This window comes from Felis catus, chromosome D1, assembly GCF_018350175.1.
Source record: "Felis catus isolate Fca126 chromosome D1, F.catus_Fca126_mat1.0, whole genome shotgun sequence".
NCBI classification, from domain to species: Eukaryota; Metazoa; Chordata; class Mammalia; order Carnivora; family Felidae; genus Felis; species Felis catus.
In genome coordinates this window covers 36,748,371-36,766,729 of record NC_058377.1, presented here as the reverse complement: position 1 = coordinate 36,766,729, position 18,359 = coordinate 36,748,371, and the positions used below count along the sequence as shown (strand labels likewise).

At 34.5% G+C, this 18,359-nt stretch overlaps 1 long non-coding RNA gene across 1 annotated transcript; it reads left to right on the top strand.

The window, feature by feature from the left end:
- The first annotated feature begins 9,945 nt into the window (after nucleotides 1-9,945).
- LOC123380437 lies at nucleotides 9,946-12,079 on the top strand. The gene is made up of 2 exons (XR_006586183.1): nucleotides 9,946-11,178; nucleotides 11,638-12,079. It is a non-coding gene; the product is annotated as an uncharacterized LOC123380437 (long non-coding RNA).
- The last annotated feature ends 6,280 nt before the right edge of the window (nucleotides 12,080-18,359 follow it).

Here is an 18,359-nt window from a genome sequence, read left to right as displayed (position 1 = left end):
TAGTTCAATCTGTCATCTGACTCCAAGAGATAAGAGGCTCTTCAAATGCTACCAAAGAGAATATTTGGTGTTCATACTTTGCATTATATAGAACTTTGCTCATTTGAGCCAGTCATTTCCTCTACTCAAAGCATAAATTATGCTTAGAAATAGGCACAGTCTTTATAATTATTCTTTCTCCTCTACTTCTCAAATGTCTGAGCTTTTGCACCAAATTGTGCATCCTTAACAGCTACATCCCCTTCCAATTCACTAAATGAGAAAATTTTAGCAGTTATACTTCTTCAGCATGCCAGGTATTATAAATATTTCACCTTTCACAAATGATGGAGTCCTAATTATAATATGGCCAGAAAGTAAACCAACCCTAGAATCCTACTCCTATAGTCTATTTTATAGGATCATGTGTGTTACAAATTATTTTAGCCCAGGTTCTCAAGAAGAAGATCCTGAGATGAGATTCTTCTGCAGTGGATTCATTGAATATGTGCTTTTAAATGTGAAACCTTTAAGGGAGTGAGAGAAGTAGACTATGGAAGAGAAAGACGTTAGTCAAAGATGGATTCGGCTAAGTCTAGCTTCAACCTGACCTCATGTGAAATTATGAATCGTACCACAGAGTTGTCTCACCAGGAGGAAATAAGGGTGGGCTTCTGTACCCCACTTCATTCAGTCATTGGTTGGGGGACAGTTCAGGAAGGAGGCATAGACTTCAAGACCTTTCTGGGAAAAGCAGCATTCATCAAGGGTTAACATTATTAAATGAAGTCAGACTCTATTACATGTACCAACAGCAACTACTAGAGAAGGCCAATCCAAATTTTACTTCTTAATTCACGAAACTTTAAATTCTCGCTATTGGAGACATAGCACTATATATTAGTTATTAGTTTGGCATATTAAGCAGACGTTGAAGAATAATATCTCTACTGTGTTGCTGTCTCCAAGCTGACATCCTGACTGAGCCTTAATAGATCATCACAGCATATCATTAGTCCTGTTTCTTGAATGTGGGGCATATAATAAGATACTTGTGCTTATTGAAATGGTCTTCTTTTGCCATGAAATGATCCTTTAGGCTAAGGTAATATTGCATAGGATCAGATACCAGCACACAAATAATTATAGGAGTCATATATTATTATTGTTGGTGGGAAGCAAATTCATTTCATAGTAGGTATCACTTGTGGGAAAGAGTAAATTGCTACATTCTCCAGGTTGAAAGATATCTGATTAACCATGTCTTCAGGTACATAACAGGTATTCTGAAGGCAGTATGCCGTGTTTAGAGCTCAATATTTGTCTCTGATTCTGGCAGTGGCAGTAACTAGATCAGCTTTGATAAGAAGAAGCCTACATTATTGAACTAGTGGATAGCCTCTATCTCTGCCAAAATGGCAGCCATGTTCATTGGCCCATTGGGCCAGCACTGATGTAAATGAGGAAAGGAAAGGAAAGGAAAGGAAAGGAAAGGAAAGGAAAGGAAAATAAAGGAAAGGAAAGGAAAAGGGAGAGGAGGGGAAGGGAGGGGAGGGGAAGGGAGGAAGGGAGGGGAGGGGAGGGGAGGGGAGGAAGGGAGGGGAGGGGAGGGGAGAGGAAAGGAAAGGAAAGTCTGACTGAAAGGAAAGGAAAGGAAAGGAAAGGAAAGGAAAGGAAAGGAAAGAAAGGAAAGGAAAGGAAAGGAAAGTCTGACTGACATACACAGAAACAATGATCCTGCCCACTGATTTTTTGAAAATTACTTTTGAAAATTACTTCTGAGAACATTGACACTAGATAAAACTATTTTTATGCTTTCTGTATAATGTCAGTACATCCACATGTTCACATACTTCTCTTTCCTTAGTTGAAATATATTTGACATAAGATTGCATAAACTTAAGGTATATAGCATGTTAATTTGATACATTTATATATTGTAATATGATTGCCATTGAAACAATAATTATCACCTCTATAATATTACATTGTTATCATTTTTTTTAGTGGTTGGAATAGGTAAAATATAGTCTTTTAGCAAGTTTGTCGACTATAATAAAATATTCTTGTCTATATTCACTATAACATTAGAATTCTGGAGCTTATTTCTACCAGGTGTAAGTTTATACCCCTAAATAACATATATCTGATCTCCTCACCCCCTGTCCCTTGGTAACTACAATTTTACTGTTTGTGGGTTTTTTTTCACTTTTAACTTTTTTGTTGCACATATAAGTGATATCATATAGTATTTGTCTTTTTCTGCCTGACTTATTTCACATAGCAAAATATGCTCAAGGTCCATCCATGTTTCTGTAAATGACAATTTGTCCTCCTTTCTCATGGGTGAATAATATTTCTGTGTGTGTGTGTGTGTGTGTGTGTGTGTTATCATATATTCTTTATTCATTGGTGGACACTTGGATTATTTCCACGTCTTGACTACTATGAATAATGTTGCAGCAAACAAGGCGGAGAAGATATCTCTTCAAATTCCTGTTTTCTTTTTTTGGAGGACAGGGGCATTAACAAGACGTGGAACTAATGTATCATATGGTATTTCCATTTTCATTTTTTTGAGGGAATTCCATGTTGTTTTCTTCAGTGGATGAGCCAATTTGCATTCCCACTAAGTTTTTTTAAATTTTTTTAATGTTTATTTATTTTTGAAAGGGAGAGAAAGAGAGACAGAGCATGAGCAGGGGAGGGGCAGAGAGAGGGGGAGACACAGAATCTGAAGCAGGCTCCAGGCTCTGAGCTGTCAGCACAGAGCCCTACACGAAGCTTGAACTCACAGACTGTGAGATCATGACCTGAGCCAAAGTTGGACGCTCAACCGACTAAGCCACCCAGGTGCCCCTTCCCACTAACTTTTCTGCACATCCTCACCATCATTTGTTATAGCTTATCTTTTGGATTATTGGCATTCTAACAGGTATGAGGTTATACCTCATTGTAGTTTTGATTTGAATTTTCCTGATAATTAGTGATATCAAACATCATTTTATGTACCTGTTGACCATTTGGATGTCAGATTGTTTGTTATTGATTTTTATGAGTACTTTTATATATTTTGGATATTATATATTTTGGATATATAATTCTTTTATATATTTTGGATATATATTTTGCAGAAATTTATCCCATTCTGTAGCCTTTTCGTTTTGGTTGTTTCTGTTGCTGTGCAGAAGATTTTAAATTTGATGTAGTCCCATTTATTGATTTTTGCTTTTGTTGTTTGTGATTTGGGTGTCATATGCAAAATATCATTGCTAAGACCAATTCCAAGGAGTTTCTTCCCTACATTTTCTTATAGTTTTATGGTATCAAGTCTTATGTTTAAATCTCTGCTCCATTTCAGGTTAATTTTTGTGAGCTGTGTAAAATAAATATCCAGTTTGTTCTGCGTGTGTTATTTAAGCTTTTTCAACACATTTGTGAAGAGATTGTTCTTTCCCCATTTGGTGTTCTTGGTTCCCTTGTCACATATTACTTGGCTGTAGATACAAGGCATTAATTATGGGCTCTCTATTCTGTTCCATTTGTCTATAGGCCTATTTTTGTGCCAGTACCATGCTGCTTCTATTGCAACATATCAAAACTTATGGGAAGCAGCAAAAGCAGTTCTGAGAGAAAAGTTTATTGCAATAAATGCATAAAGATATGAAGGGATCTCAAACAGCCTGACTTCACACCTCAAGAACTAGAAAAAGAATCGGGGCGCCTGGGTGGCTCAATCAGTTGGGCCTCCGACTTCAGCTCAGGTCATGATCTCACAGTCTGTGAGTTCAAGCCCCGCGTCGGGTTCTGTGCTGACAGCTCAGAGCCTGGAGCCTGCTTCATATTCTGTGTCTTCGCCTCTTTCTGCCCCTCCCCTGCTCATGCTCTGTCTCTCTCTGTCTCAAAAATAAATAAAAACATTAAAAATTTAAAAAAAAAGAACTAGAAAAAGAAGAACACATTCAGCCCACAGTTAATGGAAGAAGGGGTTAATAAAAATCAGATTAGAAATAAATGAAATAGAGACCAGAAAAAATAATAGAAAGAGTCAGCAAAACTAAGAGTTGGTTCTTTGGAAAAAAAAAAAAAAAGAAAATTGACAGATGTTTAGTTAGACTAAGGAAAAAAAAACATAGAAGACTCAAAATTAGAAATGAAAAAGGGGACATTACAACTCATACTACAAAAATACACAGGATCATAAGATTACAGGCCAATAAATTAGATAATGTAAAGAAATTGATGGATTTCTAGAAATATGCAACCTACCAAGATTGAATCATAAAGAAATAGATGATCTGAACAGATAAATGATGAGTAAAGAAATTGAGTCAGTAATCAAAAAATTCCTAGCACAGAAAACCCTAAGACAAGATAGCTTCACTAGCAAACTCAGATAAACAATTAAATAAGAATTAACACCAGTTTTTCTCAAGCTCTTCTTAAAAAATGAGGGAGGAACATTTCCAAACTCATTCTACCAGGCCAGGATTACCTTGATATCAAAGCTAGATAAGTACACCACAAGAAAAACAAAAACAAAAACAAAAACAAAACAAAACAAAACAAAAAAGACTATAGATCAATATTCCTGATGAATATAGATGCAAATATTCTCAACATAATATTAGCAAATTGAATTCAAGAACACCTTAAAAGGATTATACATAATGACTAAGTGGAATTATCCCTGGGATGCAAGGATGATTCAACATATGCAAATCAATAAATGTAATACATTACATTAATTGAATAAATCATAAAAATCACATAATCAGTTCAATAAATGCAGAAAAAGCATATGACAAAATACAACCTTTCATGATAAAAACCCTCAACAGAATGGGTATAGCAGAAACATACCTCAGCATAAAAAAGGCCATTCACAACAAACCCATAGCCAGCCTTATACTCAATTCAAGCTTTTCATCTAAGGTCAGAAACAAGTCAAGGATTCCAATTCTCATCACTCTTTTTCATTGTAGTACTGGGTATCCTAGCCAGAGTAGTAAGACAAGCCAAAAAATAAATAAATAAAAATGAAAGACATACAAAAATGGAGGGGAAAAAGTAAAATTGTCATTATTTCCAGATGGCATGATTTTGTGTCTAGAAAATCCCAATCAACTAAAAAACTTTTGGAACTAATCAACAAATTCAATAAAGTAGCAGGATACAAAATCAACACACAGAAATCAGTTGTGATTCTATATACTAACAAAATATCCCATTCACAAGAGCATCAAAAGAATAGAATACTTAGGAATAAGTTTAACCAAGTAAGTAAAAGATCCATACAATGAATATTAGCAGACTTTGCTGAAAGATATTGGAGAAGACACAAATGAATGGAAAGACATCTTACTTTCATAGATAAGAAGAATTAATATTGTCAAAATGTCTATACTACTCAAATCCATCTATAGATTCAATACAATCCCCTATGAAAATACCAATGACATTATTTGCAGAAATGGGAAAAAAATAGAACCACATAAAACACTGGCTAGCCAAAGCAATCCCCAGGTAAAAGAACAAAGCCAGAGGTATCACATTTTCTGATTTCAATCTGTACTACAAAGCTATAGTAATAAAAACAGTATTTCATGGACATATTTCTTACCATGGCTCCTTGTCTATTGTCCTTTAGTTTAGTTTATGTCTAGCTCCTGATTAACCAACCAGGGTATATTTTACTACATAGGAAATAAGGTGTATCTGTACTTCAGCTACTTCATTGTCTCTGTAAAGTAGATGACTATATTATTCCTGGCTCTGCTTACATTAGTGAACTTTATGTTACTCTTAAGTGGCACAGTAGTGTAGTGCAATAGCACCATCATATTTATGAAGGAAGCTCACAATTTTTCCTTCTTGTTAAAATGATTGACTGGGCCATTACATGAGGCCATGGGTGTGAGTTGAGGGAGAGGATTTGGAGAGACTGATGTAGGTGATATGGCTATTTGGGTCACTTTTAATGTGACTTGCTTTACAGCAGTAGTTCAAATGTTTCACTTAAATCATAAAAAGATTGGAGCTGTACTTGTAGTTGTGACAACTCATGAAGGGCAGCTTCAGTCATAACGTGATTTGTTGTTTTAGTCTCTATTGGAGACTATAGTTTGCAAGGAGCTGATTTTCAAACATTGAGTTTTCTGCTGCAGAACCCATGGTATCACTCCAGAACCAAGGGATCCTTCCCTTGGATTGTACCATGTCCTTGTATGCATGGATACCTCTAGCATTTTTGGATCTGCTAGTTTATGCTCACAGGCAAAGCAGTTCTCATGATAGCCTGAAACTATTGAAGAATTTGCTCTTTCTCTGGGAACTACTTAATTTTGCAGCCTTCTGAATCATCTCAAAATATGTCAAATGAGTATTCCCCATTATATTAGTCAGGGTCCTCCAGAGAAACAGAGCCAATAGGAGATATATAACCTATAAATATATCTACATAAACATCTACGTATATATTTAGATATGTATATGTAATGATATATACTTATATGTTAATTGGTTCTCACAATTATATATTATTTAACATTTTATTATTATATGATTATATACAAATATATTGTTCATATGTTATAAATATAGCTATATAAATATCTAGATGTAGATATAATTCTATCTATATTTAAATTACATATATAATTGTTCACACAATTATAGAGGCTGAGATGTCTCACTATTTGTCAACTGCAAGCTGGAGAACCAGGAAAGCTATTGGTATAATTCAGTCCAATTCAAAGGCCTGAGAATTAGGTGGACAATGGCATCAAAATCGCGGTCAGTCTGAAAGTCTAAGAACCGGAAGTACTGATGTCCCAGGGCAGAAGAAGATAGGAGTCATAGTTCAGGCAAAGAGAACCAATTCACCCTTCCTCTGCCTTTTTGTTCTATTAAGATCCTCAACAGATTGGACGAAACCCACCCACATTGGTGAGGGCAATCTTCTTTATTCAGTCTACCAATTCAAACACTAATTTATTCTACCTTTCTACCCTTGTACCCTCACAGTGCTAGCCATGGGTTGGAATTGGCAAATGGGTAGATGAAGAGGCAGAGCACAGAGAATTTTTAGGGCAGTGAAAATAGTATGATTCTATATTAATGGATACTGTCTTTATACATTTGTCCAAATCCATGGAATTCACAACACCAAGAGTGGATTCTAATGTCAAGTGTGGACTTGGATGATTATGATGTGTCAATGTGTAGCACTGTAACAAGCGTACCACTCTCATGGGGGATATTGTTAATGGGAAAGTCTGCATGTCTGGGGGCAGGGGTTATATGGGAAATGTCTGTACCTTCTTAATTCTGTTGTGTACCTAAAACTGCAGTGAAAATAAAGTCTTTAAAAAGAACACAAGGTACTACTACAGACTCCTGAGAATGGCTAGAATTATGAAGACTGCCAGTACCAAAAGTTGAAGGGAGTGTGTTGCAAATGCACCTCTCACACATTGCTGATAGGAGACTATAATGGCACTTTCAAAAAAATTTGGCAGCTTCTTATAAATTTAAAGACACTTATCATACACACTTTTTATCAATTTATCTCTAAACTCTGTACTTTTCAATTTATGTTCTGTAATAAACAATGAGATACTGTCAAATATTTTACTTTTAAAGTGAGCACAGAGTTAAGCTTTGTCAACAGAGTGTGCTGAAGGACATTTCAGGGATCTTTGATTCCCGAAATTTCCACTTGGGCCTGAGTTGGAAGCAAGAATCCATAGGTCACCAGTTGCCTGATGCTAAATATGGCATAAAAGTGACTGCCAAGTGGCAGGAGGCAAATATGGAGTGATAAAAATGTTCTATATCGTCATTATGGGATTGGTTATATGGATGCATAAAGTTGTCAAAACTCATCAAGCTGTTCACCTAAGTTAACCTAAGTTGTGTGAATTTTATTTTGTGTAAATGATATCCTAACAGAAGTTACTTAAAAATAAAGATTCGGTAAATAAAAATAAGTAAAAATAAACATTTAGTGTGTGGACATTTGAAAGGAACTTTGGGATATGTTTCAGGAAATATCAGAATCTGAATCACAACTCACTATGTGGATTTGATAAAGTCATTTGACATGTGTGCCTTCTACCTTCCTCTAATACCAGCAAAACAGAGTTTATCCAATGCAGAGAGAACTTATGCAGCTGTACTAGATTTAAATTAAATTAAATTAAATTAAGCCCTGCAAAAGAGGGCTTAATATCAAAAACAAAACAAAACAAAATAATAAAGAAAGATGAATGCAAGAGTTAAAACAAGAATCTAGATGGAAATAGTGACTTGTGCATTAATTAATACTTATGCTAGAATCGGGAAATACAAAGGACCCTGCAGTTGAGTCCAATAGATAGGCAAGTAAAGCCCTACATATAGAATTGGGTAATATATTTTACTGATGAAGGTAATCCCAGAGTGCTTGCCAATGTGTGTCACGATGGGAGCAAGACCTAAAGAAGAGGTGTAAATAAGAGACTGGATAGAAGAGGTGAGGAAGAAAGAAAGAGATGCTAAAAAGGGACTCCAATAATTTGAGCCTAAAAAAACAAAAAGTGTAAAGTTTGGGGAAAATGATGACTTTGGCTTTGTACAAGTGAAACATGATAATCAGAATGTAGACCTGTCAGGATTACACAGTCAGCCCACAAGCATTTGCAGTAGAGGATACAGTCATAGAAGAAATCATCAGAAAGAGGATTAGAAAACTAAGAACAGAAATTCAAGTATTAAAAGTCAAAATTAAAGTAGTATTCTTAATGAAGGGTCAAAATCAAGAAGTAATTGTGGTAACTATTAGGCTATAAGCACTTGATTTATTGAGAGTCCTCAGATAGGACCCTGAATTAGAAGTATTTGCTAAATTGGTTTTTGGTGATATGGTTTTAAGCTGTGTTTTATTCATTGAAAAGTAATGCAATTAATAATGAAGTTTAAAATAATGCAATAAAAATGCTTTACATCTCAGTAGTTTTATGGTTGTAAAAACAAAAATTGCAAATACACTATTTCATCAAATTTTTATCATTTTTTAAGGTGGGCAGGACAGATATATGTAGTCCCATTTTCCAGTTAGTGAAATAAAATATCCACCAAATTTAATTACTTTCCTGAGATCACAGAGCTAGTAAATGACAGAGATGGAAACAATACCTGAGTCAGTTTCCTAACGCAATGCAGTTTCTACAATATAGGCTAAAACAAGATATTTTTTGTCCTATTTTGTCTACTTACGTAATAATAGGAAATATGACAATTCTTTCACTCTGGGAGATGAAGCACATTAAACATGGACTAAGGTAATGGAGGTGAAAATAAAAAAAGACTATGAGCATGTGCACAGTTGTTTTTTTTTTTTTTTTTTAATTTTCCAACATGCCTCTCTGCTAATGACGGATTTCAGATAATAGTGATTATCACTGTTGGAATTAATTTTCTATATGACTATATTGTAACCATTTAATCTAACTGATTTGCTTTTATGGCAATTACAGGCTTTCACTATTAACTTAATGAATGCATATTTTCCTATTATCCATATATTTTATGCGATATTTAGAGGTTTGGGGCATAAAAACCATAAAGGAAATCTACATAAACCACATTAAATTATGCTCCCGATAATACCGAGAGGTTCAATAATATTAATGCCAACCTCCATATCTAAATAAAATGCTGCTACTTGCAGTCCACAGGATATATGCTCCTTCAAGTAAAAGTGATGAATTGGTCCTGGTCCATCTACTCTCTGTCTCTGGATCTAACTTGTGGCATGATGATGAATATTTACAAGAAGGATGGCCTAAGTTAGCAGTATTATTTTTGGCCCTGGTGAGTCTAAGAAAAGATAAATCTATGATGCTAGCAGCCTTTATCTATCTTAGGAGAGCATCAAAAAATATTATGTGGAAGTGATTTAATCTATTTGGAGAAAAAAGACCTAGCAGTATAATTATGTTGTATACTGTTTGACATATCTTGCTTTTTTGTAGGGAATAAGATTGACCTGCATCCTGGCTAAATGTAAATGAAATGGCATGCCTTGCACATGTTAAGATCATGAGAAACCTAATTTTTCTGGAGCTGATAGTAATTAATATATTATCCAAGTGACTTACTTGGGAAGGTGTAGAGAGTAAATATAACCCATAGCTTAAAGATTGATTGAACAGAGGTCAGAGAGTAGAAATGTTCAACATTATTTTTCTGTAATTGTCATGATTAAAATATATGTTTCTATAAATCATCATACTATACACATAAAGCTTCCTCACTTTTGTTTTTATTGTGGGTCTTGCCATAGTCTTCCCTGTATCTTCATTTTGTGATTTTTTTCCCTAGCTGAGAAAAATCTTTCAAAGTCCAGACTGAATCTTCTTCTTTGTTGTATATCTTATGCTTGTAAGAATAACCTGATCATAATAAACAAGGAATAAATGCTTCCTGAATAAAAATGAATAAATAAATGTATTAATTACCTTAAGTTATGAAATTGATCTGTAAAGGAACCTAATTCTTGATCTTATTCTCATTATATCTGCCCTCTAAGGCCTATATGGAGAATGTATATTTATTTAAATGTCACCAATATTATTTATCAAGCCCTTAGTACATTCTAGTCATTGTTCTTTATACCAAGGATATAGCAGTAAGTGAAACAAATCTCTAGTTTAATGGAGCTTGCATCCTGGATAGCAGTAGACAAAAAACAAATATACAAGCAAACTATATGGTATATGAGATGGTGGTAAGAGCTACTGGGGAAAATAAAACAGGCCTGGTAGATAGGGAGTGACAATTTGAAAACATTATGACATAAACAAAGGTGGCAAGGAAAGTCCTCACTGAGCAAATAGATACCTGAACAAAGACCTACTGGAGGTAAAGGAGTGAGCCATGCAGATGTTTGATAGAAGAGCATTCTGAGAGAATATTCTTATGCAGCACCAGTCCTCCAGTGAGCATGAAACAGTAAAGGTTCCAATTTTTCAATAATTAATAAAAAAGCAAATAAATGAGTAGAAGATGACGACATCTAAAAAGCAATTAGGAAGTCACATACTAAGATATGTCCATCATTGTGAAGACATTAGTGTTTGCTTTGAACAAGAGCAAGCCATACAGAAGCTTGTTTTCATAGGATTACTCTGGCTACATGCTGAAGTTAGACTATAGGTAAGGAAGGGCATTCACAGGAGGATCAAGGTAGAATGCTTTTGCAATAATCTGGATGAAACAAATGGTAAATTGGGTGAAGATAGTAGCAATGTAGCTGGTGAAAAGTGGTGTAATTTTAGATATATCTTAAAAGTAGAGCAAACAGTATTTCCTAATGAGTTGGATGTGAGGTTTGAGGGAAAAAAAGACTTAGGGATGACTACAAATTTTTTGGACTGAGGAACTGAAAGAATAGAAGTGTAATTAATGAACACAGGAAAATTATTATGGTGTGTGTGTGTGTGTGTGTGTGTGTGTGTGTGTGTGGTAAGGGATGAGTTTTGTTTTTAAAAAAAAATGAATTTGTGGTTTTCAAGATGTTCGTTAGCTCTAAGAGGAGATGATAATTAGTGAACTCTGGAGAATAAGGGTGACATTCTGCCTGGAAATAAACGTTTAGGGATCATTACTATTTAGATATTTTTCAAAGCTATGAATCTGAAAGACATCATCAAGAAGATAAAGAGGACAAGAAAAGGGAGAAGAAAAGCAAGAGATGGAAAGTAAAGGGGAGCAGAGAGGAAATGAAGAAAAGGAAAGAGAAATTAAGAACTGATGCCTGGAATACAGTTAAGAAAAGAAGAGACCAACGAAGGCGAGTATGCCTGTATTAGTTTTCTATTGCTGCTATACCGAGATACCACAAACGTAGTGGTTCAAACAACAAATTAATTTTCTTAGAGTCCCAAAAATCAGAAGCCAAAAATAGGTTTCACTGGTTAAAATAAAAATGTGAGGATTGCATTCCTTCTGGACCATCCAGGGGAGAATTAGTTGTCTTTCCCAGCTTCTAGAGGCCACTTGGATTATTTCATGGCCCTTTCCTCCATTTTGAAAGCCAGCAATCCTATTACTCTGACCTGTGTGTCTGCCATCATATCTTTTTTTCTAATCTGTTCTTCCAGTCTCCTCCTCTTAGGAGAACTCAATTACACTGAGCCCATCTAGATAATCCAGGATAATATATATGCCCATCCCAAGATCCTAAATTTAATTATATCTATAAAGTCCCCTTTTCCATGTAAGGCAAATATATTCACAACTTCTGGGAATTGAGATATGGAAATCTTTTAGAGAACCCCATATTATCCTGCCTATCACAATAATGAATTAACCAGAAAGAATTAATACAAGACAGAGTATTGTCTTGAAATCTAAGTGAAGGCCATGCTTAAAGGAAGAAAGATGCATACCTATGCCAAATGTCTACTGATAGATCAAGTAAGATGAGGACTGGATAATGAATTAATAGAATTAATTTCAATAAAAATTTAGGAGCAAAGTCCTTGGTATGAATTCAATAGAGTATATGTAGACAGAATTTTAGGCAACTAGTATGAAAAATTTCATCAAGGAATTTTGCTCCAAAAAGGAAAATAAAAGTATGTAGCAGATGAAGGGGAGAGTAGGTGCCATTAGAAAGTTCACTTTTAATGGGAGAAATAATATGTATAAATTATATGTATATGTATCATATATGTGTCAGCAGAATAATATATGCTGTTAGTAATGATTTAGATAATCTTGAATGAAGCAAGAAGGAGAGTGTTCAACTAGTATATAGTTCTTGGATAGGCATGTGGCAATGAGATTTAGTACAAAATGGAAGGATTGGCATTTATATGCACAGAGTATGCCTACAGTAATGGAAAGAAGGAAAGGTAGATAGATGCATTGATATAGGGTGAGCATTTTTAATGTTTGCTTTATTCTCAATGAGAGGGAAGTAATATTAGAATGAAAACTAAACAGAAGGCATGAAGATTTACAGGAAAATGAGAAAACTTGAAATAGTCATCCAGGAGAGTGAGTGGCCAACCTAAGGAAAGATTTTATGGCAATACTTGGGAGTTTGATCTCATAAATTTATCATGATACAAGGGATTGTGTGTGTGTTTCCCATCCAGTTATACAAATACAGAATCAAAATTGGCAAAATGTTAAATTTAAAAGGTTAAAGACATTAAACAAAAGTGGGAAAAAGAAATTTAATATAAAAGTAATTATTTTGATTGGATGGTGGGACTTATCTAGGATAAGGAAAAAGAGGACATTATGGGATTGAAAGTAAATAAAATTGATAAATATGAATAGATTGTTGATGCTAGTAGTGTTCTAGAGTGTATGAGCTGGATATATGAGGCATTAGAGAGTAGGATATTTGAAACTGAGATTAATGACTGGATCTAGGGTATGCCTAGGAAGGGAATGGTTGAAATAACTAAAATCAACATAAATGGAAGTGGAGATGACAATTACTTGAATAGTCAACAGTGGTGCTATGATAATCTATGTGGATAGTGAAATCACCCCAAACCATGACAGATATTTTGAAGATAATGACAAAAATTCAGTAACTGAATGTTTCAAAGACAAACAAGATGATCTAAGTTCTTTGGATGGTTTCAATAAATATGGGTAGTAGGGGATAATCTATTGATAAATAATTTCTGATATTTTCAGGAAAAAATAATGAAAATGTCAACAACTAGAAGGACAATCACTTTATTTTTTGAGGGTATTATAGAGAAAGCATTTACTACTTGTGTAGATTGCAGCAAAGGTAGTATCATCAGAGGAAGATCAAGCTTCTATTAGAGCTAGAAGAAGGGAACATTCTGAAATGTTGAGACAATGTGACATTATGCTGATTAGTCCCTGTAAATTCCAGTACTACAGTGGAAAGTTTTCAAAAGTTGGGGAGGAGTTGGGAGATGGGGTAAAAATTGGGAAGACACAGACTTGTGTGTAGATTATATTGGGAGCATGCAGGATGGCTCATATAAGAAATAATTATTTTTGTGGTATCAGATGGAAAGAAGTATAAAGAATGGAAGCAAAGCTGTATATATGGAAACTAAAGACTAGATTTCTTGCCAAAAGAATGTAGAATTCTGAGACCTCCTCTTTACAATTGTCTTCCTTTTGGGGCTCTTTAGTTCTGTCTGAAATATTACCAATGTTAATATGAAGATGGAGAAGAAACAATTTTTGGAGAATGAATAGCTCATGGACTTCTTGACTCCTTTTTTGATGGCTTGTTTTTTTCTGCTTTGTTAAGTAAGAAATTTTAAACTGAATGTGATTTTATTTTTATGGTTACTGTTGTGAAGAGGATACTAACATCCCCTGCTCTAAAGAAATGCTGCTTTCCACTTTATTTAAATTTGCTTATTTAGCTTAGATCAGGCTACAATAGTGAAAAATCCATTGATAGCAAGAAAAGTGCAAGGGTCTTATTATAGTCACACAATTGTTTACTGTACTTTAGCACTTTAAGAGCCCTTGTTTACTACTTTCTATTAAACTCAGCTTTATCTATAAATGGAGATAATAGTATTAAATTAAAAAGACTGTTATGGGAACTAAAAGAGATATGCTTAGTACAGTATTCTGGTCAAATTAAGCACTCAGATGTATTCATGATACCTATTAATATGAACATTAAATAGCACCTTGGTGAAAATGTAATTGCTTGATCTCAACTAACAAGCCATAAATCATAAAACTCTAGAAAGAGTGTCTAATGAAAGCACACACATATTGGCTATAATATTTCATTGTCATTAATCACTGTATTTATCATTCTCAATATATTTCATGCTCCTATAGGAAAATAATCTACGTATGGGCTTCCTAATTGGCCACATATATTTTGAAATAATTTAGGAAAATCACTTATATTTGAATTCACAGTGAGTTTTAGTAATTACTTTTACAAGAGGATTTTAACGGTGTAACACTGATCAAACTTTCCATTATATTTTACCCATTACATCTATAAAAATTGCCTTTCTGAAGATTCTATTAGAATCCTGTAAGATAGCAGATGATTACCAGATTTAGTCCATTCAAGCTAATCTAATTTCAGACCTGTTTAAAGATCTCAGTAACGTAAAGGGGAAAGAAAGAAGTTCTATTTAAAAAAAAAAAATTGAAATTCTAAATATTCACTATAGTGGACACTTGCTGAATATTTACATGGCATCCATTCTTCCTCTTCTTTCTTCCTAAAAACATCCATTTTCTTTAAAGATCCACTAATTTCTGGAAGTGTTACAAATTTTTGATTTGGATATGATATACAATGTGTCTAGCTCTAGGGCTAGTCATAATGGATGTAAGCAAAGATGCACCATTGATGATCCAGAACTAAGCCAATGAGAACACAGCATGCAATCTTCAGATGAAGAGTATATAGAGGAGGGGGAGGTGAAACACACAGGAATAGAACTGTGGCCCTAATAAGACTGAATCTGACAGCCCTGCTACCCCACCATCTCTATATTTTCAAGTTATGAAAGCAGTTGAATTACATTGTTTAAGCCATCTTGAGTTTAGTTTTCTGTTACAACTGAGAGCATTTTGAGTCATAAACTACTTGTACCATGTCTACTCAATCTTTGAAATGAAGTTATTTTATTTGAATATGAAACGACTTTAAATATCATCTAATGTAGAGGTTAATTTTATATCTTAATTTCACATATATCATTGCTAGCAACCAGAGTATAGCATTTTGGTATCCAGCCAGGAGAACAAACCCATAGCAGGCAACTAAAAAATAAAAGTGTTTACTATAGAAAATCAGTTATGAAACTGTTAGAAGAGCTATAAGAGCAATCAGGAAATATGAGTTAACTCAGATTAGCAAATTCAGGAAGCTGCTCTTAAGCCTATGCCTGGTGTGCCCAAAGAAGGAGACTGCTACCACAGTCTAGCAGCCTAGACCATACACCAGAAACTGTGACTATGCAAAATCCTACTTGCAGGAGATCAATCATGGAAAGATGTAGCCACTGCTATTTTGTCAGAGATGGGGATTGGAAGAAGGGGAGAGAAACATTTGGGCTTCTTCCTTCCTTTCACCCACCAACCTTCTGCCAGTAGCTTCTATTACTCAAAGCAATTGGCAACGTGGCCTGAAACAAACAAAAACTTTTAAGAGTAACTCCTGTGCTAAAAAGAGCAGAGTATGAATGTAAGAGGAAACAGGCAAATAAGTGACACATGGAAATATAATGTGCCCTTGAGTACTAGACTAGCTAGTGTAAGTGGCACTGTTTGCTGAAACAGATAAACTCCAGATCTCAATAGCTTAATAAATATGAAGTTTATTTATCACTCAATTAAGCCTACTGATGGATTCCAGGGCAGTAGGGCCACAGGATCTTTCTATCACAGAATACCACCATCCTATAAGTCTTTGTCATATTTTCCATTTAATTGTCAGAGGTAAAAGAGACATGAAAGATCATGCATGGGAGATCTTATGTACCAGGCCTGGGTTTTGTGTATTTTACTTCTGCTAGTGTTCTAGTGGCTACATCTCATTCACCTGGATGTACTTGCCTCCAAAGGACTAGGAAATGTAATGTAAGTCTGTAGCCATCCAATAAACCAACAAACAAATAAAAGGGTAAAAGAGAAAAGGTTTGGTGAGTACATATACTGTCTCAGGCAATCATGATTATAAAGTTCTTTCTATTAAGCTGCAATCTATGTGATTTTTATCCAGTGTTCTTGTGCTTGACAGTTTAGATTTTTCTTCATAATATACTTCAAGTTCCTATCATAGTTGCCATTCTCAGTGTGACCTCTATTTTGTCAATATCTATATGCAAGATAACATTGATGTATAAAGCTACTAGATATGCCTAGATACAAAGCATAGCTTTGACACTTAGTATTATAACCAGGCACTCTTTTCCTTCCAGCTTTGTTGAAATATAATTGACATACGACATTGTGTAATTTTAAGAGGTACAATCCATTAAAATACACTTATTTATTGCAAAACAATTACCACTACAGCACTAGCTAACACCTCTAGCATATCACAGAATTATGATTTAATTTTTTATGATAAGAATATTTAAAATGTCTCTTAGGAACCTTAAAGCATATAATATAGTATTGCTAATGATATTGCCATGCTAAACATACTGATCGTCAAACTGGAAGTTTGCACCCACTGACCAATATTTCCACCCCCACCATCCCTTGCCCAGCCCCATTCTACTTTGTTTCTAAGTTTGTCTTTTTTAGGTTACATATGAGTGAGATCACACAGTATTTGTTTTTTCCTGTTTGATTTATTTCACTTAGCATAATACTCTAAAAGTTCATCCATGTTGTCACAAACAGCAGGATATCCTTCTTTCTCATGGCTGAATAATATTGTGTGTGTGTGTGTGTGTGTGTGTGTGTGTGCATGTGTATGTCACATCTTCTTTAACCATTCACCTATTAACTGAAATTTCCACATTGTGGCTATTGTGAATAATGCTACAATAAACATGGGGGTACAGATCTCTTTGATATCCTATTTTCATTTCTTTTAGATATATGCACAGAAATGAGATTGTTGGCTCATATGGTACTTCTATTTTTATTTTTTGAGGAAACTTCATAATATTTTCCATAGTGGCTAATTCACATAGTCCCACTTACTGATCTTTGTTTTTTATTGCTTGTGCTTTTGGTGTCATATTAAAAAAGACTATTGCCAAGAACAATGTCAAGAGTATTTTTCCCTGTTTTCTTCTGTAAGTTATGGTTTCAGGTCTTCTGGTCTTTAACCAATTTCACATTAATTTTTGTAAGTGGTATAAGGGTCCAATTTATTTTTCCTGCATGTGATTATGCATTTCCCCAACATAATTTATTAAAGAAACTATCCTTTGTCCATTGGCTTCCTTGTCAAATATTAGTTAATCATATATGCAGGGGTTTATTATTAAGCTCTTGATTCTGTTCTATTGATCTATGTGTCTATTTCTATGTCAGTACTGTACTGTTTGAATTACTATAGGTTTGTAATATAGATTGAAATAAGGAAGTATGATGCCTTCTGTTTTGCTTTTCTTTCTCAGGATTGCTTTGGCTATTAAAGCATAAGAGACTCTTAAAAACTGAGAACAAACTAAGGGTTGATGGGGGGTGGGAAGGAGGGGAGGGTGGGTGATGGGTATTGAGGAGGGCACCTTTTGGGATGAGCACTGGGTGTTGTATGGAAACCAATTTGACAATAAATTTCATATATTGAAAAATTAAAAAAAATCCAAAAAAAAGAAAAAAAAAAGAAAAAAAAGGATTGCTTTGGCTATTAGCAGTCTTTGTAATTCCGCACAAATTTT